The sequence below is a fragment of the Notolepis coatsorum genome, assembly GCF_963971535.1.
Source record: "Notolepis coatsorum genome assembly, chromosome: 1".
Lineage (NCBI taxonomy): Eukaryota > Metazoa > Chordata > Actinopteri > Aulopiformes > Paralepididae > Notolepis > Notolepis coatsorum.
The window spans coordinates 290,633,328-290,656,701 of NC_140165.1; the positions used below are offsets into that span (position 1 = coordinate 290,633,328).

Consider the following 23,374-nt stretch of genomic DNA (forward strand, 5'->3'; position numbering starts at 1 on the left):
CTGTAGACACACGCATACAAACACTGGCAGATCCCAAGGGGCAGAGAGGGGTCTCTCTCTGCATTTCAGCCTGGAGCCCTGTCTGTCCTCTCCTCAACCCTCCACGTATAACTGACAGATCAGTAACAAGTACCGTAGCCAGTGGAGAGTTTGTCGAACACAAGTTGGCCCTGTAGGTGAAAAATAAATAGTATCTTAAAAAGAACACAGAGTCTAATAACGGCATGGCTTCCCTGTGCAATCTTTAGCTAGGACACACAGCATTCTCACATGCAGTTGACTGCAGCCTGTTACTAACGCTGTCAACGTTGGGTGTGTTTGTATAATATGCCGTCCAACACTCCTACTAAAATAGAGCGTTACGGTTCTATTGGAACAGAGTGCAAAACACCAGAGGCATTTATGAACGGCTCAGATAACAGACGTGACAAGGAAGATGACAAATATCAATACATTGTTCAGTTTAAGCTCCTAATCCCTCTTGCAATCATTGGGATCTAACAAAGTCATATTTTCACTGTTGTGAGTGTCAGCTAGCATGCTAACAAGTATAGCCAGTTAGCGTTGTAAACATTAGAACACTCTGCTGCTTCTATGGCTTGGCCAGAGTGGCTGGAGTGATGCTCTGAATAAACAAACAGGAATCATGATTATCCAAAGTGCTTTACAATTGTGTTCCTTACTGTAACTGAGGGGTACAATTCCCTGACTGTATTGAGAGTATGGTATCATTAAACCACTACTTAGTTATGTACTTTAATTACTGGCCATACAGTACACGGTATATCTGGTGAACACCCACACAATAATACGGCTTGACAAAGAAAGTTCTATTTAGAGGTATTTATTATTAGAGCAGCAACAATAGGTTACAAATTGAGAATTATGAATTGCGCTTATATGGCGAAGAACACTTAAGTAGGTCAAGAGCGTAAGTCCATGAGCTTAATAAGATGGGTATAACTGACGCCACCTGTAGCATAAGAATTACATAAGGCACACTCGTAGTCAGCTGGAGATACTAAGGGGTTCCCTCCGGTTGTAAGCCAGCAGGGGAGAGGAATGTTCGGGAGCAAAAGTCTGGATCAACAAGGAATAAAGAGACTCCAGATACAGGAGCCAGTGCAATAATCCCTTGGTCCGTAGACAAAGCAACAGCTATACTCCAGTATGCAAGACAGCATGGATGAAAGCTAGCCAGCCTCTGTGGTCCTAGAGGCGGGCTCGATGGTGCTCCTCACAGGGTAGATCCCACACAGCAGTGGGGTAGACGGTTCTCTGCTCCAGCAGCCACAGTACCAAAGCAATATAATCCAGCCGGAAAAGGCTCTGCATTCGCCGGTGTAGGTTCTCCGGTGTACATATCCAACGGTTCTCGTCTAGGACTCCTCGGATGGCGGCACGAGTTTAGGCCGCCCAGCCTGGATAAGTGCACTAGCTAGAGTACGACGAACCGGTGGTAATGCTGGTCACTGTAGAACGGTAGCCGCACGATACACTATAAATAATAGACTATTACTTTACAATAGAATAAGTCGAACTCAACGATACAGCGTTAAACTCTGACACTTTAGCTATCTATTCGCACGCGGTTCTCAAGGCTCTATTTAGGGGCAAAAGGGGCCCACTTCACGGCACGTTGTATCGTGGTGAAGGCTTCAACGTTTTGGTCTAAGTGCTTCTGTATCCACCTGCGACGTATTTATACGTAAGGTGAATAATCTAGTGCCAACCTCAGTTCTGTCTCGTATTACTGCGCAAACCTGGACATGTTGAGACATGTCTTAGCGGTAGCTTTGAACTTGCCATTGGGGGTATGGCCGTTGGCGCCTAGGGGTCGCTGTCCAATAGGAGAACGAATATTATGGTCTGGCCTGTACCTAGGTAAAGGGATATTCCGTGTATATATACAAAGAATATACAAGGGATACCAGACGATATACAAATATTATACAATATATCTCAAGTAATAAATATATATATTCGGTTTAATCTGACCCTTTGTAACAGCCGCCTCCTAATTCGTCCGTTAGATAAGCAGAGACAGATTAACCGTCTTGTCCACTACTCAATGTCCGTTGTGAGGAGTAGGGCAATTCACAAAGTCAGTGGGTCATGGTCGTCATTAAGGGAGTCAGGTAGCCTTGGCAACTCTATCAGCCTCGCCACGGGTCGGGTGTATGTCCGTCCCTGGACGAGAACTTCTGCCGCTCTGACCTTTCCGTCGGCACCAGTGAACACTTTGCTTACGCGGCCGGCCGGCCACATAGCTCGGGGTAGTGACTGGTCTATAATCATGACGACTGTGCCCTCCGTCAAATTGTCTCTTTCTTTTACCCATTTCTGGCGGGTCTGTAGAGACGGTAGATAGTGGAGGAGGAAACTGTTCCAAAACTTGTCAGCCAATACTTGACTGTACCTCCACATTCTTCGGCCGTTCGCTTCCTCAGGTCTGTACACTGTCTGTGGGAGCGCAGGGTCCAGCCGCCCCATCAAGAGAGTGTTGGGGGTGACTGGGTCGACATCTGCTACATCACTTGAGACGTAACCGAGGGGCTTTGAGTTCAATACTCCCTCGATCTCTGTGAGGACTGTCGTGAGGACTTCTTCCGCCACGGTCTGGGCCCCAAGCACGGCGTACAGGGCTGTCTTTATTGAACGTACTTCTCGTTCCCAGGTTCCCCCGAAGTGAGGGGCGTTCGGGGGGTTAAACTGGAAATCAATCTGAGAGGGAGCGAGGTGGGTCTTAAGTTCTGGGCCCATAGCTTGGAAGCTCTCTCTCAGCTCTCTTTCTCCGCCTTTGAAGTTTGTCCCGTGATCAGACAATAATATAGACGGTTTTCCTTTTCGCGCTGTGAATCTCCGGAAGGCCATAAGGAATGAGTCCGTACTCATGGTTGGAAGGAGTTCAATGTGTATCGCTCGGGTGGTCATGCATTTGAATACAATACCCCACCTCTTCTCCGTCCCTCTTCCTTTCTTCACATACAGCGGGCCGAAGCAGTCCATACCGGTGGAGTGAAAGGGCTTGTCGCCGAGTCGGAGGCGACAGGGGGGTAGGTCAGCCATCCTGGATATACTGGGCTGTGCTCGCCACTTGCGACAGTCTAGACAGGTCCGCTGGAAGCGTCGTACTGCTTCTCTTCCTTGCAGTATCCAATAGCGACGTCTGATCTCAGCGAAGACTCTCTCTGCCCCAGCGTGGTGCACGTCCTCGTCGTATTTCTTTATGATGAGCTCTGTGACCTTGTGTCGGCTGTTGAGAACTATAGGGAACTTGACGTCATCCGTTAAGTCCGGGGCCCTTCTCAGACGACCACCCACTCTGATGAGATCATGGGCGTCGCGCTCAGGGGCCAAGTGGAGCAGTCTGCTGTCTGACGGGACTGGCTTTGATCCCTGCAGACAGTCTAGCTCGTCGGGGAACGAGTCTCTTTGGGCTCGCTGTAGCAGAAGGAGTTCTGCTTCTTCGTAATTAGCTGCATTAATGTCAGTAGTGGAGGGGACCTCAGGGTGGTGCCACAGGAATGTCTTTAACTGCGCACTCTCAAGGGTGGGGCAGTCGTCTATGTTGGGGTCTGTGGGGACTGGTGTGTGCGTCAACCCACAGAACATAGATTTCTTCATCTCTGCCTCCTCTTGACTAGCCTCCCGTGGGGTGGGGTTAGGCCACTCTTCTTCCGGGAGCTTGAGGAACTCGGGACCGTCACTGTAGATATTGTGACGTGTGAGGTCATCCAGGGACATTCCCGGTGTGATGACGTCTGCTGGGTTCTGTTTTGTGTCCACGTACCCCCAGCATGCTGATTCTGTTAACTCTTGGATCTCTGTGATTCTGACTCCCACGAAGACCTTGTATCTACACGAATCGGACTGGATCCATGTGAGTATGGTCATGGAGTCTGACCACAGGATTGTTCTTTGCACCGGGATGGTGAGTTCACATTGGATTAACGTGGCGAGTTGCGCTCCTACTAGGGCTGCGCAGAGCTCTAGACACAGGATCGATTGTTGCTTGCGGGGGGCTATCCTTGAACGAGCCAGGATGAAGGCGGTATGTATTTCTCCTCCCTCCTCTCGGGCCCGCAAGTAGGCCACCGAACCGTAGGCTACTTCGGAGGCGTCGCTGAAGACGTGCAGGTCCATCTGGCACGTCTCCAGCCGCACTGTGGGTGGGAAGTAGCTGCGGCGTATGTTGACACCTGGGAGCGAGTTGAGTTCTGTTTCCCACTCTCTCCATGTGGAAGCAAGGTGGTCGGGTATGGGGTCGTCCCAGCCCTGGTCCTTGTCCCACAGCTCTCGCACAATCATTTTTGCCCTGGTGGTGTAGGGTAGAATACATCCCAACGGGTCATATTGTCTGGCGAGTGTTCTGTATACACTCCGTCTGGTGGTCGGTAGTGAAATCGACCTTCCCTGCTCCCTGGTCAGGGGTGTGTGTCTATAATGGAGCGAGTCTGTTTTGAAGCGCCAGACTAGTCCTAATGTCATTTCTTGGGCTTCACCTGGGATGGTCGCCATCCAGGTCTCGCTGCTTGCTGCCTTGTTCTCTGGGGAGAGGCTGCGCAGTACTTGAGGGTCGCTGCTGGCCCACTGCCGGAGATCAAAGCCGCCTTTGATCAGGGAGGCGCGGAGCTTGAGTAGGAGGGCCTCGGCCTCTTCTGGCGTCGAGACGCTTTGCAGACAGTTGTCCACGTAGAAACTCCTCTCTACACTTTGTCGGACCTCCTCGTCGGCTGCTGGGTCCTCTGCGACGTGTTTTTGCAGTGCGAACGTAGCACAGCATGGGCTGCATGTGGTTCCGAAAGGGAGGACTTCCCATTGATAGATGGATGGTTGCTCATCCCCGATCCTCTCTCTCCATAAGAACCGCAGCAGGGGCTTGTCCTCTTCCACTAGTCGCACCTGCAGGAACATCCCTTTGATGTCGCCGCTGATGGCCACCTTGTTTTGGCGGAAACGTAGCAACACGCCTAGTAGAGAGGGGCCGAGTGTTGGACCGGGCAAGAGTTCTTTATTCAGATTCTGTAATCCGATCTGGTAGCTGCAGTTAAACACAATACGATCCTTGCCGTTGTGGTGGACCTTGTGGTGGGGCACGTACCATGATTCGGTTGTCTGATCGGCCTCTTGAATGTCAATTTTCTTTATGTGTCCCGCTGTGATTAGCTTGTCAATCTCAGCGCGGTACACAGTGGCTTGAGCGGGGTCTCTGGCTAGGCGCCGCTCGGTGTTCAGTAGATATCGCTCCATCGCTTCTTTTGAGGCGTGGAAGGTGGGCATACCCTCTCGCCTCAAGAGTGGAGTTGCGTATCTCATCACTCCATTGACCTCGACTCTCTTTGTCCTCTGCTCGAGGAGGGCTATGGCATAAATGTCTTCCTTTGAACTAATGTGTTTCTTTTCGTTCTTAAAGGGCATTGTCTCTAGTGTCCATAGCCTCTCGACGTGCTGTAAGAGGGTGGTGTCTTCTTCTGTCATTCGGGAGTGGAGGCAGCGAGTGGCTGCTGGTCGGTTGGGAGACCTGGAGAGGGGGCCTTGTAGTGTCCATCCTAGGCGGGTCTCGACTGCTGCTGGACAGCCTCTGGGCCCGATGTGGACCCGGTCCGTTGGGATGATGAGATGTGCGTGGTCGGATCCTATGAGCAGGGTCGGGGTGGCGCCGTCGATGAGCGGTATAGGTAGACGCAGGTGCACGTATTTTTCCATCAGCTTGGGGATGGGGTAGGTGTACCGCGACAGGCCTATGTCTTGGCTGGTGAAAGCGTTAGTGATCCTATACCGCCTCTCTGGCTGCCCGCTTGCTGCGATAGTGAAGGAGACGTTTTCACCCTTTATTGTCTTCAGGTCTCTTCTTATAGTACGAATTGTCATCGTTTCTTCGCACCCCCGCAGACCCAGCTGGGCTGCAGCGGATGCGAGGAGGAGAGTCTTTTCTGACCCGTCGTCAAGGACGGCGTAAGTGTCCATGACCTTGTCCTCGTAGCTTAATGTCACTCGGACCACTTTCAAGAGCACTCGGGAGCTCCCGCTGCTGGCGGGGTCAATATACATGACGCTTACTCTGGTGCTGCTTGGGGGTGCGGGTTTCTTCCTGTTGCTGTCATGCAAGACGTCCAAGTGGGCGCCGTCACACCGGCTGCACCTCTTCTTCAAGCGGCACTCGGCTGCCATATGGCTGCGCGCACAGCGGTAACAGCGGCGGTTGGACTTTATCCATTGACTCACCTCGTCGGCGGTCATCTTCTTGAAAGTGTCACATTGTGACAGCCAATGTTCTTTCTCGCAGTACTGGCATACAATCTTCCACTTCTCTTTCGTCGAGGGGGTGTTGTGGTTCTTGTTCCGCGGTACTGATTCGGCTTGGTGCATGACGGTCACCAGCCTGCGGTTATCGTTGGATCTCCGAGGTCCATCTCTGGGGCTTGGTCCACTCCGCACGAACGTATCCAGTCGTAGGCTGCTGACTTCTCTCGCGAGGAAGTCGGCCAGGTCTAGGAGGGATGGCTCGGGACCGTCGGGATCACGGTGGTCTCTCTGCCGCCTGAAGCGATCTTGGCGGGCTGGAGGGAGCTTCTCTAATATCCTTTCTACATTAGAGTTAGCATACAGTTCGTTTCTACCTTTTTCCTTTTGAGACCCCAGCATCCCTACCAGGGATTGTACCTTGATAGAGAGGTCATCCAATGAGCGATTGTCTGTGGCTGGGGGGAGACGGTCAATATTCCTTATCTCTTGTATCACGTAGTCCCATATGCGTCCATAACGCTGGTCGAGGGCTACTAGAGCCGCGGTGTATGGGGTACTTGAGTTGGAATATGCCAGCGCTATATTATGCGCTCTGGGCACCTTGAGGTGCTTGAGGAGGATAGCGTATTTGTACGACTCATCAGGGACGTCGGACATCATAGTCTCTAAGCACATCCGTAATTCCGTGTACTGTGCTCTGTCCTCGTGCGTAAAATCCGGGAACGTCGGTGTGCCAAGGTACGATGCCATGGATGGCTGGCACATCGGTGAGCGTTGGGGGAGAGGCCTCCTGGGCGAGTCTCCCCGTACGTGTCGTCGTGGGCTGGTACTTGGTGGGTACCAAGGCCCGGGTACCCAGGTGCTGTTCCTCGGGGCTGGTTGTGCGTCAAACTCACCCTTGAGTGGAGTCGGGGGTCTGTAACGCAGGGCCTCGGGGGTAAAGTTTGGGCTGTACTGGACCTCCTGGTCCTGTGGAGTACGATGCTGCTGGTGGGCTTGACCTTCCTCCTCTTCCTCTTCCTCTGCTAGGTCTTCTAGATCTTGAAGGCGTCTATTCAGTCTCTCGGCGGCATAGGCCGGTTCTTCCCGGTTGCTGGGTCTCGCATGGATCGGTCGGGGAGGGGGTTCGGAGACGTGGATAGGCTCTTTCTGTTGGCCGGGCTCCGGGTCACTTGGTCGGGTAGGGGAAGGTGCCCTAGACCCTTGTCGTGATGATGCCCTGGAGCTCCGTGCGGAGAGAGGGGGTGTCGCCCTGGCAATCAATTGCTCCATTATCTGCGCTTGTAGCCGGTCGCGCTCTGCTTCGCGCTTGATGTGAGCGATGTCGCGCTCTGCTTCGCGCTGGGCTTGGGCTGCGTCGCGCTGTGCATTGGGTTTAATCTGACCCTTTGTAACACTTACCTTCACCCATTCAGTCACACATTCACTCACCGACAGTGGAGGTGACGGGGTCATCCTATGTTCCCCGGGTTCTATGTTCCCCGGGTTCTATGTTCCCTGTTTTTTCAACAACAAAAAAAGTTCTAAGTTCCCCTCTCCGGAAATAAAGGTTCTATGTTCCCCGGTCCCGCCTGCTCCCGAACAAAAAAAGGGTCCTATGTTCCCCGCTGAAATAAAGGTTCTATATTCCCCGCAGCTCGTCACCAAGGCTGCCCGTAAGAGCAGATTCGCACGTAGACCTATCAAATATAATATTGTAGCGTTCTGTCATACCGTCATTGAAGAATGAGGAGAGTTTTATGTTTCTTTTTGTGAGGTTCGCCTCTTCCCTGGACCTTTATTTCCTGTTCCCTGGACCTTTTATTCCCTGTCTCCTCACCTCACCAGCCCCCACCCTCGCGTTGTCGTTACTGTGAGGTTCGCCTCTTCCCTGGACCTTTAATTCCTGTTCCCTGGACCTTTAATTCCCTGTCTCCTCACCTCTCTAGCCCCCACCCTCGCGTTCGTTTACTCTCGTCTGCTCTTCAGCAGCCCACACCCTTGGACTATATTTCATTATGTGTTTGATTGGTCCGTGCCGAACACACACTTCTAGTCAAGTATCAATTACCTTCACGCACCTGATGTGTGTTCTAATTAGCGCCCCAGTGGGCTTTAAATACCTGGATCTCCCCCCCAGTCCTTGTCGGGTCGTTCTCTATCTGTAAACTCCTACGGGAGATTCCCTATCTGTATCTGTTTCTGTATTCTGGATGCTGTTTCATCTCCGGCGTGAGACGAGGTGCCAGCCTTCGCCACCTGTCGCCGTTTTGCCTGGAGTGGGACACAGTACTGCGCTCTCTAATTCTCTACGGGAGGTATTCCAGTGTTCCACTCCAGACCCCGCGCCAGACGCGCACCACTCCAGACTCCGCGCTGATGCGCTCCTACAGCAGACGCGCACCACTCCAGACTCCGCGCTGATGCGCTCTTACAGCAGACGCGCTCCTTCAGCAGACGCGCTCCACTCCAGACACGCATCGCTCTCTAATTCTCTACGGGAGGATGTGTCTCTCCGAGCCGGCGCGCTCTCCGAACCGGCGCGTTCTCCAAGCAGACGCGCACCACTCCAGACCCCGCGCCAGACGCGCACCACTCCAGACTCCGCGCTGATGCGCTCCTACAGCAGACGCGCACCACTCCAGACTCCGCGCTCCACTCCAGACGCGCATCGCTCTCTAATTCTCTACGGGAGGATGCGTCTCTCCGAGCCGGCGCGCTCTCCTCCAGACGTCTAGCCTGCGCGCTCCTACTCCATCCCTGTAAGCAGCTCCAGCCCTCGCCCTGTCCAAGGCCTTAACCCTGTTTTCTCTGTCCCTGTCTCCAGCCCGCCTCCGCGGGCCTCTGTCCCTGTTCCCCTCTCCAGTGCCCTTGTCCCTCGCCCTGTCCTAGGCCTTAACCCTGTTTTCTCTGTCCCTGTCTCCAGCCCTCCTCCCCGGGCCCCTGTCCCTGTTCCCCTCTCCGTTGCCCCTGTTCCTGCCCTGTCCTTGCCCTGGCCCTGTCCTTTAGCCTTAGCCCCTTAGCCTGCTCGCCTCTTAAAGGCACAGTGCCTATTTTTTCCCTAGTTCTTGTTTTCCAGTATTTTGTGTTCTCCCTTAAAGGGACAGTGCCGCTTTTCTGTTGTATTCAATAAATGCCCAGTTCTTGGCTTACTCTCATACCTGTCTTGTGTTGTGCGATTGGGGTCGGTTACAAACCATAACAGTACGACCCGACCAGTCGACGACCCCAGCCAGCACAGACAGAGTATGTTGAGTTTGTCCTTTGTTACCCTGTTAGCTCCCCTGTTAGCCTTTGTTAGCTCCCCTGTTAGCTTCCCTGTTAGCTCCCCTGTTTAGCCTGTTAGTCTCCCCTGTTAGCTTCCCTGTTAGCCTCGTTAGCTCCCCTGCAGCTTGCCAGGCCTCTACTACCAGCTTGGCCCCAGTCTGCTAGCTTAGCCCTGGCTGCTAGCACAGCCTCTATGTTAATGCAGCCCTTGCAGCTAGCATAGGCCCTGTAGCTAGCCATGCCCAGGCAGCTAACCCGGTCCCTCTGCATGGCCTCCACTTTTTGTGTAGCCTTCCCACTGCTAGGACTGCCCCTTCAGCTAGCAAGGTCAGTTTTCTCCCACTGCTAGGACTGCCCTTTCAGCTAGCAAGGTCAGTTTTCCCCACTGCTAGGACTGCCCCTTCAGCCAGCAAGGTCAGTTTCTCCCACTGCTAGGACTGCCCTTTCAGCTAGCAAGGTCAGTTTCCCCACTGCTAGGACTGCCCCTTCATCTAGCAAGGTCAGTTTTCCCCACTGCTAGGACTGCCCCTTCAGCTAGCAAGGTCAGTCTTCCCCACTGCTAGGACTGCCCCTTCAGCTAGCAAGGTCAGTTTCCCCACTGCTAGGACTGCCCTTTCAGCTAGCAAGGTCAGTTTTCTCCCACTGCTAGGACTGCCCCTTCAGCTAGCAAGGTCAGTTTCCCCACTGCTAGGACTGCCCCTTCAGCTAGCAAGGTCAGTTTTCTCCCACTGCTAGGACTGCCCTTTCAGCTAGCAAGGTCAGTTTTCCCCACTGCTAGGACTGCCCCTTCAGCTAGCAAGGTCAGTTTTCTCCCACTGCTAGGACTGCCCCTTCAGCTAGCAAGGTCAGTTTCCCCGCTGCTTGGACTGCCCTTTCAGCTAGCAAGGTCAGTTTACTCCCACTGCTAGGACTGCCCCTTCAGCTAGCAAGGTCAGTTTCCCCACAGCTAGGACTGTCCTTCCAGCTAGCTTTTTCTCTCATGCTGGTCCAGCCCTGTCTGCTAGCCTAGCTCCGGCAGCTAGCGCAGCCTCTATGTTAATGTAGCATTACAGCTAGCATAGGCCCTGTAGCTATCAGTGCCCTGGCAGTTACCCCTCAGCTCCTCTAGTTACCCCTCAGCTCCTCTAGTTACCCCTCAGCTCCTCTAGTTACCCCTCAGCTCCTCTAGTTACCCCTCAGCTCCTCTAGTTACCCCTCAGCTCCTCTTGTTACCCCTCAGCTACCCTAGTTACCCCTCAGCTAACATAGTTACCCCTCAGCTACCCTAGTTACCCCTCAGCTACCCTAGTTTACCCCTCAGCTACCCTAGTTACCCCTCAGCTACCCTGTCCCATTGCTAGTCCCACTTTGGGTGTAGCTTCCCCGCTAGCATGGCCCAATTTTTTGTTTGTTGCCTTGGTTATGTCCCCTGCCCCTCTGTCTGTGTTTTTGGGTCGCCCGGTGGCTCCCGTGGAGGGGGGAGTACTGTGAGGTTCGCCTCTTCCCTGGACCTTTATTTCCTGTTCCCTGGACCTTTTATTCCCTGTCTCCTCACCTCACCAGCCCCCACCCTCGCGTTGTCGTTACTGTGAGGTTCGCCTCTTCCCTGGACCTTTAATTCCTGTTCCCTGGACCTTTAATTCCCTGTCTCCTCACCTCTCTAGCCCCCACCCTCGCGTTCGTTTACTCTCGTCTGCTCTTCAGCAGCCCACACCCTTGGACTATCTTTCATTATGTGTTTGATTGGTCCGTGCCGAACACACACTTCTAGTCAAGTATCAATTACCTTCACGCACCTGATGTGTGTTCTAATTAGTGCCCCAGTGGGCTTTAAATACCTGGATCTCCCCCCCAGTCCTTGTCGGGTCGTTCTCTATCTGTAAACTCCTACGGGAGATTCCCTATCTGTATCTGTTTCTGTATTCTGGATGCTGTTTCATCTCCGGCGTGAGACGAGGTGCCAGCCTTCGCCACCTGTCGCCGTTTTGCCTGGAGTGGGACACAGTACTGCGCTCTCTAATTCTCTACGGGAGGTATTCCAGTGTTCCACTCCAGACCCCGCGCCAGACGCGCACCACTCCAGACTCCGCGCTGATGCGCTCCTACAGCAGACGCGCACCACTCCAGACTCCGCGCTGATGCGCTCCTACAGCAGACGCGCACCACTCCAGACTCCGCGCTGATGCGCTCCTACAGCAGACGCGCTCCTTCAGCAGACGCGCTCCACTCCAGACGCGCATCGCTCTCTAATTCTCTACGGGAGGATGTGTCTCTCCGAGCCGGCGCGCTCTCCGAACCGGCGCGTTCTCCAAGCAGACGCGCACCACTCCAGACCCTGCGCCAGACGCGCACCACTCCAGACTCCGCGCTGATGCGCTCCTACAGCAGACGCGCACCACTCCAGACTCCGCACTGATGCGCTCCTACAGCAGACGCGCACCACTCCAGACTCCGCGCTGATGCGCTCCTACAGCAGACGCGCTCCTTCAGCAGACGCGCTCCACTCCAGACGCGCATCGCTCTCTAATTCTCTACGGGAGGAGGTGTCTCTCCGAGCCGGCGCGCTCTCCGAACCGGCGCGTTCTCCAAGCAGACGCGCACCACTCCAGACCCCGCGCTGATGCGCTCCTACAGCAGACGCGCACCACTCCAGACTCCGCACTGATGCGCTCCTACAGCAGACGCGCACCACTCCAGACTCCGCGCTGATGCGCTCCTACAGCAGACGCGCTCCTTCAGCAGACGCGCTCCACTCCAGACGCGCATCGCTCTCTAATTCTCTACGGGAGGAGGTGTCTCTCCGAGCCGGCGCGCTCTCCGAACCGGCGCGTTCTCCAAGCAGACGCGCACCACTCCAGACCCCGCGCCAGACGCGCACCACTCCAGACTCCGCGCTGAGGCGCTCCTACAGCAGACGCGCACCACTCCAGACTCCGTGCTGATGCGCTCCTACAGCAGACGCGCACCACTCCAGACTCCGCGCTGATGCGCTCCTACAGCAGATGCGCTCCTTCAGCAGACGCGCTCCACTCCAGACGCGCATCGCTCTCTAATTCTCTACGGGAGGATGTGTCTCTCCGAGCCGGCGCGCTCTCCGAACCGGCGCGTTCTCCAAGCAGACGCGCACCACTCCAGACCCCGCGCCAGACGCGCACCACTCCAGACTCCGCGCTGAGGCGCTCCTACAGCAGAGCGCACCACTCCAGACTCCGCGCTGATGCGCTCCTACAGCAGACGCGCACCACTCCAGACTCCGCGCTGATGCGCTCCTACAGCAGACGCGCTCCTTCAGCAGACGCGCTCCACTCCAGACGCGCATCGCTCTCTAATTCTCTACGGGAGGATGTGTCTCTCCGAGCCGGCGCGCTCTCCGAACCGGCGCGTTCTCCAAGCAGACGCGCTCCACTCCAGACGTGCATCGCTCTCTAATTCTCTACGGGAGGATGCGTCTCTCCGAGCCGGCGCGCTCTCCTCCAGACGTCTAGCCTGCGCGCTCCTACTCCATCCCTGTAAGCAGCTCCAGCCCTCGCCCTGTCCAAGGCCTTAACCCTGTTTTCTCTGTCCCTGTCTCCAGCCCGCCTCCGCGGGCCTCTGTCCCTGTTCCCCTCTCCAGTGCCCTTGTCCCTCGCCCTGTCCTAGGCCTTAACCCTGTTTTCTCTGTCCCTGTCTCCAGCCCTCCTCCCCGGGCCCCTGTCCCTGTTCCCCTCTCCGTTGCCCCTGTTCCTGCCCTGTCCTTGCCCTGGCCCTGTCCTTTAGCCGGATGGAACACAATAATTAAGGACAATTAGAACATCTAAATAATAGCCTAACAATCATATAACAAGCCTAATTATCAATTAAATAGTCTAACAGTCAACTTGGATGTTGGTATTGTCTTCATCTACACCATTGTGTATGTGTGTGTGTATGTGTGCATAAGCAATAAATGATTTTGGATTGATTATTGACATATCTCTACTGTATTTCTTTGGTTTTGATAAAAAAATACGGAATAATGTAGCCTATATATACAGAATTATATATAAGCCTATATATATATATGTGTCTCATTGAATACATATGTTGCATGTTTGTATAGGCTATAGGCCTATAGTAATCGTTTTGAGAAAAATACAGAATAATGTAGCCTATAATACAAAAAGCATGTCGAATTAATGAGTAAATGGAGTGTATTTTTCATGATTACGGTGGTGGCTCTTAACCTGTGTGGTATATTTCTGTATCAAAATGTAATTCCCACAAGCATTTTTAGCTACAGGTCGGAATTCTATTGGTAAGGAGGTATAGTCAGTTAGTTGAATGAACTAAAATCTAAAAGGTGTCTCTCTGGTAACGATAGAGTTTACCAGAGGGCACACACTATGTAAATACAACAGGACTCGGGTCTACAAGACACAAGAGACCAGAGACTGTATTTAAATCTATAGGAGCTTGGGTCTAATCTACCCTACTAAAAGTTAACATTTCAATAGATGGCTTTGTTTACTTTAAGCAGGACCTGAAAAGGGCTTGCTAGGTAAACAGTAAAAACAGTAGACTAATGATTAAATCTTCTCCCCCGCTCTTTTTAACAGTCAAAGCTATAGAAATTCTTGGGGCCCTTGGGTTAGGGGAACAATAGGGCTGTCACAGACACCTAACATTAGAGTGGTAACTTCCCCCAACTGCAGATAACACATTTTTAGGAGACCATCTGCTCCATCGCTTCAAAGAGCTACTAGGTGGCCCTGAAAGCACAGAGCAAAATGTCTGTAAGATGGCTCCGCCTAGCTTGGCTAAGACAGGAAAATAGTTCTGGTTTAAAACGTAGTTATAATGGTATTAGACATTTGAACTATACAGGAAAATAACCATAAAGTAGAGATATTTTAATTCTGGTCAGTTTAAAACAACGTAGGCTGATTTTAGACCCTTTAAAGTATATGTTAGATAAAATAACCTAATTGGAGTAAAGACAGAATGGTGGAAATAAACTAAACATAAGAGAATAGTCAAATAACCTTTTACTTGAAATATAGAAAGATAGATTCCTTTGTTCTTGTTAAAACTAGAAAATAGGGCTAAATTTGGTATCTAGAAACCTATAGAAATCAGGAAAAGACTTAAATTCACTGTTTAAATGTAGCCATAACTAATCTCTAATCCTTTAGTTAGTAAAATCAAATACTGTATACTTTAAACGCTAAAACTCCAGAACAGTATTTTGTCCTTAAAAATAGAGGGACTGCCTCTTTAAGAAGCAAGATGGCCGCCGACCCTAATTCAAAATGGCCGCTATGAGCTTTAGCCAATCAGGCCGTAGAGATCCGCCCTCTGACGAACTAGTTCAACGTTCTCTCTGAGGCGGGATTTAGCCGTTAAAAGGGGTCTGCACAGACCAGACGAAAAAGGAAGCTCTTGGAAACATTGTATGCACAAACCAAACGGAGGGGGGACTGCTTGAAGACGCTGAGGACGAGAACAAAGATTCCTTTTGTTTCCTTGGAAACGGGAATCAACAACCAACGAGGCTCCACAACCAAAGCTCCATTGAAGATTATTATTCTTTAACTACTTTTTATTAGACTGATATTAATGACTGGAGGCATAGTACCTGTTTTCATTAATATCATTGCATTTTTCATGGATTGAACCAGACTATGCTTGTACACTTTTTGGACTTTGAATAAAACAGATCTGGGAAATATAAACACTCTCAGAGATTCCTTTCCTCCGCCGTGCAACAACAGTTTTTAGTAATACGACATAGAGCTATAGAAACACAACGCAATAGAGTAGATATTATATGATCAGGAAGCTCTATTCGATCTTACATTACCTGTTCCACCCGTGGTGAAAATCCGCCTAAAATATATACCTAGGTAAATGGAATATTGCTCCACTTCTAAGTTCTACAAATATTGTGTCTATTACTAGGCTTGCTTAAATTGTGATGAAACAAAGGATAATATGAATTATGATTTTTCTTTGCATCTTTGACAGTGAATAACACCATGCTAATAATGACCAAACATTAAAAACGTCAGTACCTTCTTGAGATCATGTGTACAAAAAATCTAAGGAAATTAATAAAGGGAAGATGATTAAACAGAAGGTTCTGTAGATACAGTACTGAATTATCCCATCCGGACCAATGCAATTTGAAATATTATTATAGAATATAGAATAGGAGGCTTATAAATTACCTTATTATAGCCAATTTGCACATTTATATATACATATATTATCTTTCAAATGCCCGAGTTCAATTTGGATTTAGTATCACCAGGCGTGCATACGAACAGATAATGAAATCTACTGTAATCGACTGTACTTTTTTATTTTCACCACAGTGCAACCATTTTGAAACTAATTTCAGATCTAATTGTTGCTACATGCTAACAATAGGGAGGAGAAACTAACTAACGTTACCTTTTGTGGCTTATTATCCCGAATAATAACAGTTATTGATATAATTCATACAGAACTCTGAACCTTGAACCCCTATAGAATATTCCAGGAAGTGTAGTTCTGAAAAATTCCAACGCTGATCGACAACTATGCATGTCCTCTACAAAATGGCTGCAAAAAGACTACAATTCCCATGGTTCAAAATTATCCAAAATGGTCGCCCTCGCGACTAGACTTGTCCAAATCGAAAAGTTAAATCTATCTAATGACACTTTTAACCTATTGCTAAACTAACATATTGATGATAATATACATTCTACATGCTGTTGTGACATGTTAGTGATGTTAATACTTGAATACGTTTGAAATTTTAATCGCTAATTGTATACAACAGTCAAAAAAATATAGATTAATGACCAGATGGCATTTCGGGACCGGTACCGGTCCCGTTGGGTGGAACAGGTTAAAAGAGCCTTTGGGTTATGAATGTAGAAAAACACAGCCAAATTAAGCGCGTTCTCCACGGATGCGGCAGGCCAGCTGGATGTCTTTGGGCATGATGGTCACCCTCTTGGCGTGGATCGCGCACAGGTTGGTGTCCTCAAACAGGCCAACCAGATAAGCCTCACTGGCCTCCTGAAGAGCCATGACAGCAGAGCTTTGGAAGCGCAGGTCGGTCTTGAAGTCCTGGGCGATTTCTCTGACCAGGCTCTGGAAAGGCAACTTGCGGATCAGCAACTCGCTGGACTTCAGTGCAGCCAACAGGCTCTTGCAGCTTCGGCCTATCATGTTTATCCCGTTAGCTAAATCGAATTATACGGTGACCTGATGTTGGCTATCTTGTTAAGACCCATTTATAATACTATGGTGTATTCATTGAACATATTATCTTTGATAGGCCTACGTGCAAATCTGTTGCACCATCTATCTACACCCTCACACAACTCTGTCGCTTTTTCGGTAGTAGCAGGGAACATAGGACCTTTTTTTAGTCGTGACGTGTACGTTTGAGAACACTACCGTAATGACAGAGAATGAAGCAAGCTGACATGGTCGGCCCTCACACAACTCGGTCGCTTTTTCGGGAGCGGGTAGCGGTAGCGGGGAACATACTGTAGAACCCGGGGAACATAGGACCCTTTTTATCGCGAGCGGGGAACATAGAACCCGGGGAACATGGAACCCGGGGAACATAGACATGTTCCCGAGGTGACCATTCAAGGTGCCAACCTGCTCATCAGGAGCAGTTAGGGGTTAAGTGTCTTGCTCAAGGACACTTCAACACACTGCCCGGGAGGAGCAGGAATCGAACTGGGAACCTTCCGATTTTTTAGTTTTGCTTGACAATCCCATTTAGCTGCAATGAAAATGAACAGACTGACAACTTTATCTTTAAAGATGATATATATATATATATATATATATATATATATATATATATATATATATATATATATATATATATATATATATATATATATATATATAAAGGTCATAAATCACAATATATCACAATTTAACAATATGTCGCAATATTACAATATTGTCACTCTAGTATTGTGATAATATTTTAATATCCTCAGCACCAGCACTATTCCAGCACTGTCTGAGTTGTGTTTGGTTTTGAGTGTTACTGTCCCCTTCCCTCGACCACGCGCCCTCGCTCAGAAGAACAGATGACGTAGGGCTGGGCGATATAATGATAACGATAATTATCGCGATATATTTTAATAATCAATATAAAAAAAATATATATAAAAAAATATATATATATCTAAATTTTTTTTTTTTATTTTTTTTTACCTGCAACAGGGCAGTTTTAAACAGAGACAGTGGACAGACTTGTCTTTCTTGCCTGCAACTTAAAGTAATGGCTTTGCTTGTCCAAATGACAATACTGACCAAATTGAGATTTATTTTTCTCTTTTATTTAGTTTGCTTTCTGATTTAAAATACAGTTTGAAACCGTCTGTACACAGTAGGCTATGTGTGCTAGCAGAGCTAGCTCCAGTCATGAGTCACGGTGCACATGTGCGGTGGTTTGTTCACCAAAAAAGCGAAAAGATAGAAAAGAAACTAGCAGAGCCAGAACTGTTCAACTCCCCTGGAGCCACAGCCAGCAGAGAAGCCGGTTTACTTTCGCTTTCAAACCAGCTGCAGCCTGAGAACTGGAGTGTGAGGGGATGTAACACTAAAGATGGCGGCAACAACAAAGAATTGCTGCAAAATAAACATACATCTGTTGTAAAAAAATATATAATAATAAATGTATATGCGACTTTTTTTTGTATAGATTTTTTTAGAAAATGTTTGGCCATATCGCCCAGCCCTTACCGTAATACTGAGAGGATGCGAAAGAAGCAAACAGAATACTCCTCTGCACACTCGCAAACCATGACGGACGGCAATTACAGAGGGAAATTACATAAAGTAGTTTTGTTCATTATTTCAGTAATTACACATTTATGAATAACTTTTATATTTTGCCTAGATAATAACTGTAATAATATTACCCAATTGTTTAAATGTTAATGTGTTACATGCATTTATTATTAGGTGCCGCAATTATTATTCATACATACTTATAAGCAATTATTGTGTTACATTACACACCAACACTGCTTGTCATAATACAGCCTGAAGATCGATTATAAAGATTTTTATATTTTTTTTCCTTCAGTGATTCTATCAATTCATATAACGACAAACTGCTGCTTATAATATATACTGTATCCAGATGGATGGATGTAATGCTTTGTAGAGAGTCCCCTTGTGTCCCCAAATGCATATGCCCAAAAAAACTCTGGGCATATGCATTAATTCATGGCTGCCTGTAATTAAAGCCACCTTTTAGTGGCTGTGTGACTATCTTTTATAGGGAGTAAGTGGACTAAATAGTATTACTGGTACCTGTACACACTGATGAAAACATTTTGTTTCCAAAATGCAATTAGAGGGATTTAAAGTCGGTTGTAAATGTGTTTGGCTGAGTGCGATGAGTGCTGTTTTAAACGCATGGCGATCACAGAACTCCATTGGGAGGATGTGACAAACCCTCTCTGATCTTCAAAGGGTTTTTACTAAAAACGTTGTTTTACTACATAGCGGCGTTCAACAAGCCATGGCCGCCCCACTTCTCCAATTTAATCGCAAAATACATCATTTTGGAGATTCAATCTCGCTCTTCCATAAAATCCAGTAGATGACAAGAGCCTTTTCAGGTCCATAAGTGATGATTTAGCTGCAACTAAGCTCCGGAGGGGAAACCAAACCAAACCATAAATTGTGTGGTACAGTCGATAGCAAATACTTTAAAATGGTTGGGGCCGGGGATGTAACAATAGTACATACAGGAGGTCATTCAGTAATTCATGCTCGCTGATAGGAGGGAGACGCACTCTTCTCCATGTGGCTCACCCAGGGCCGGACTGGGGAAATAATTCATACCGGGAGATATAGCGCGAAATATAGCCCCAGTCAGGTCACTTTTTAAGTGGGGGGTCTGGGGGTCCCCCACCAGGAAAGTTTTAGTTACAAAGACTTAATTTCCTGCATTCTGGTGAATTTTAGTCCATGTGAATCACAAACTAATGAGCCAACAATTGCTTAGTACAATGCACTGTTATGAACCTCAAATAAAACTGTTGTGGCACTAGCAATGCTACTCTCTCCACATTCAAAAAGAAAAAAGCAAGAGCACAACATATTTTTCTATTTACTATTATAATACAGTTAACCACTCTCTCCACATATTCAAACAGAGCAAGAGCACAATATCATATTCACTTTACTGATGCACTACCCATCAACAGTTAAAATGGCCCTTTACACAAACATTAAATAACAGACCTTTCATTACAATACTATAATAACAGTAGCCACTGCCAGAATAGTGACACATGTATAGTGTGTGGTGAGCACACGCATGCATGCACAACGAAGACAGAAGATTGCGTTGTCTCAATCATTTGAACTATAAAATGAGCTCAAAGTATGAGCTCACTGACTGAAATTTCCAACAAAAAGCATCAATTGTCATAATATTGATCACATTAACTAGACTAGATGTTTTTGAGGAAAGTTAACCCTTTAAAACTTAACCCTTGTGTCTGATCAGATTCTTATTTTTTTGATAACTTTGCAGTGATTATGTTTGTAGCCAATATATGTGGCAAAGGTGTGTAATCTTTGAATTATCTTGAAATTATTTTGACTTTCTCTTTCATAAATTGTTTATTCAACTTCAGCCCCAATCATAACCACCACATATTGTTTTTTGTAATGTCAGATTTAACAACTCCTTTCAGAAAAGTGGGAGTATTTCATTTTTAATCTGAAGTTGAATAAAATATTTATGGAAAAGAAAGTGGGAAATTATTTCAACATACAGTATAATCTTTTTATGGCGTTTTTCAATTTAGTCCCCTAATATGGTAAGAGTATAACACTTTAGTTTTCAGACACAAGGGTTAAATTATTTATTTGTTTCTTGGCAGATTTAACATTGGGCTTTTGACAGGGGAGATGATGCATTGCATGGTAACGTTAGCATAAGGTTATGTATATAACCAAGTTCTATGAATACTGGTGACGCTCAGCGTCATCTGCACTAACCTCACTTCGTGCACATGCACTGAATAAAAATCCACAATGTACCTTTACATACCAACATCCGTCTGGCCACACCCCTATCCGCCACCTTCATAAGCAGGTGTGTGGTCACCTACTCGCCTCCTTCCCAATCTTTCACCACAAGGCGAGATCAAGGGCCGCAGTGGCGTCCCGACGCTGAGCGTCACCAGTATTCATAGAACTTGGTTATATACATAACCTTACGTTCTATATCATACTGGCTGCCGCTCAGCGTCATCTGCACTACAGGAGCTGAGCGGGAGCCTGAAGCTCGACAAATGTACCCCGCTGAGGCCCACCCACAACCATCAGACCGGAGAGGACCGAGCCCCCCGACCCTCCCTAATGGAGGACGGGAGGGAGACGGATCCGACCGTGCGAAGAGAAACTCGAGCAACTCAACGCACAGGGTGAGCAGACCGTGGCTTGACCCCACGACTATGCACATGCACAACCCGCATGCCACCAGGGAACGAACGGAAGGAACAAACCTCGTTACCGCCCCCAAAATCACGGGGTCAAGAGCAAACTCAACCCCGTGGCAAGGCCGTAGCAGCGGAGCGCGAAGGAAGACCCAGACCCACTGAAGGGACTGGATCCCCCAGAAAATTGGGGCCCGGAGAGGTCAAGACCTCACCAGGCGGTCACTTAGTGACACCGCCCCCCACATCGCCAGCGTATTCGGACAGGGCCCCTCCAAGAGCGGGCCCTTCCCCCCACTAGTACGCCGCCTGGCACACTGACCCTGGCAAACTCAGGCAGTCAGCATGGCCGTAACTTGAAGCACTCAAAGGCTCCACTACAGCGGAAGCAGGCAGCGCACCGGGGAGACGACCCCAGAGGGGGTCGATCCCTTAAACCAGGCAGCAGGTGTTTGACCCGAGCCTGGAGCACTGCGGACGAGACAGGCGCCAAAGGGGTCAACTGAAAACAGCACCCCGGCGGAAGGGGCGTATGCTGGCATTGTTGCGCACCATGACAAAGCCTCCACCAAAAAACCCCGACCCAGAGGGGCCGAGGCAGAGAAAGCTGACACGATTGGCAGGCGTCATGAACGTGCAGGGGCACACTCAACCGGGCAACCTGTTCCAACACACCAGGGAATCAACCACCCTCTTGGTACCACATGCGGTGGTTGTTCCTATAACCCCCTCAAGAAAAAACTCCAAAACACACCTGCGGGTATACACTGGCTACACCGCAGTACAAGTGTTTCAGTTTTCAAAAAGGGGTTATTCCAGGCCTACGGGTCGACAAAACACAACTTCGGACCGGGCCCGGCGGCTCGGGAAGCACACAGGGCTACCAGAGGAGGTCCATAAGACCACCCCAACAGCCCCCTCTTTGCCATGCGTGAGAGAGGAGTGAAAAGAATGGAGAACCAGCCCCTTCATGATAGCGCAGGGTACAACATGTACCCAACAAAGGGTCTCCATAACGCCCAACCCTGTGACACCCGGGCCGACCCGGCATTTTTTTCCCCGAAAAAAGCACAAGTCCCTCAGGGTACCAGAACAGCAGATCTGCGTCCCCGGTGGACAACGGGTTAACTGACCTGGACCAGCGTGACCAGAACCAGTCCCGTGCCCTAACCACGCCGACATCCCCACTCCAAGAGAGGGGGTAGGTACGCGTGTCGATCTAAAACATGAAAAGAGGGCGCCACCCAGACGGTCCCATTCGTACCGCGCTCAGTGGCCCACCCCAAGGGCGTGAGACCCCTCTACCTATGTTTTGATCTATTCCGTTAACATCCCCCAGATATGAACGAGAATCCGTCGAGACCTAGCAACAGGCGCTCGAAGAGAAAAACCCCCATCCCAGTTGCCCTATAAAAACGCTGTTTTAATAACGAGCAACCAAGGCGTACCAGCCTCATGCGTGATTCTTATCAGAAACACCGCGAGCCAGTACTATGTACGCATCGAGACCCAAACACATCAATGGATAGTCTAACCAGACACCAGACATTGGTCCTTCAAGTCGCCTGGGAGAATGACAAGGAGTTGTCGTGCTTCATATTCTTCCCTCTTTTTATTAAAAAGAAAGAAACACCGACTGACATGAATCCCACGTGACGCGGCCGAGGGTAAATTTTTTTTACATTCTTACATCCCGCCACCCTCACCACAGAGAGGAGACGGGAATCCTCAGAGAGACTTCCCACGTGAGCCACAGATTGAAAAGTCACGGTAACATTGAGCCATGTGACCAACAGACTCAAGTTACACGTATATCGAGCGTAGCAGAATAGTAAGTTCCTACGCTCTGCCCCGACAACTTGACAATGACAGACCCTACATACGGGTCTGAAAAAACTCACGGAAGCCATCGTCCAATAGAAACGTGCCTAGTGACGTTTTCTATGACGGGGGGAAACCCATGACTCAACCGCCTGTGACAGGTGCGGAGTCAGGGAAACCCTCCCCCCCCCCCCCATGCCAAGCTGCCTAACAGCTTGGCCGGACCGAATGAAAAGAGAGTCAAAAAAAAAAACGACCAATCGGAAGAGGGAAGGAGGGGTTTATCCGGTACCCCCTCGCAAGCCCAACCCTTGACTACGACAACAACAATAGCCATATGATACCTTAAGTAGCCAGTATGCTAATGAACAGCGCAAAGCTAACTCAATGCACGCTAGCCACAGACAAGTATGTGAACAGGGTTTATAACACGGCCAAAGTTATGTGTGAACCCGACACCTGTGTTTATGTTGCAAGACACAGAAAATCTGATAGAGAGAGAGAGCGGCCTGAGCCGCGGTACCTTTACACACACGAGCATTACTGCAGACCAACACAACAGTGTTGCGGCTCAATATCACTGTTTAAGCAACAGAGCACACAACTAACCTCTACCTTTATGTGAAGACCTAGCC

General features: G+C 49.3%; 1 protein-coding gene across 1 annotated transcript in view; it reads left to right on the top strand.

Moving 5' to 3' along the window:
• cntn5 (contactin 5) overlaps nucleotides 1–23,374 on the top strand; it is a 586,736-nt gene that overhangs the window by 392,540 nt on the left and 170,822 nt on the right. The window lies entirely within an intron of this gene.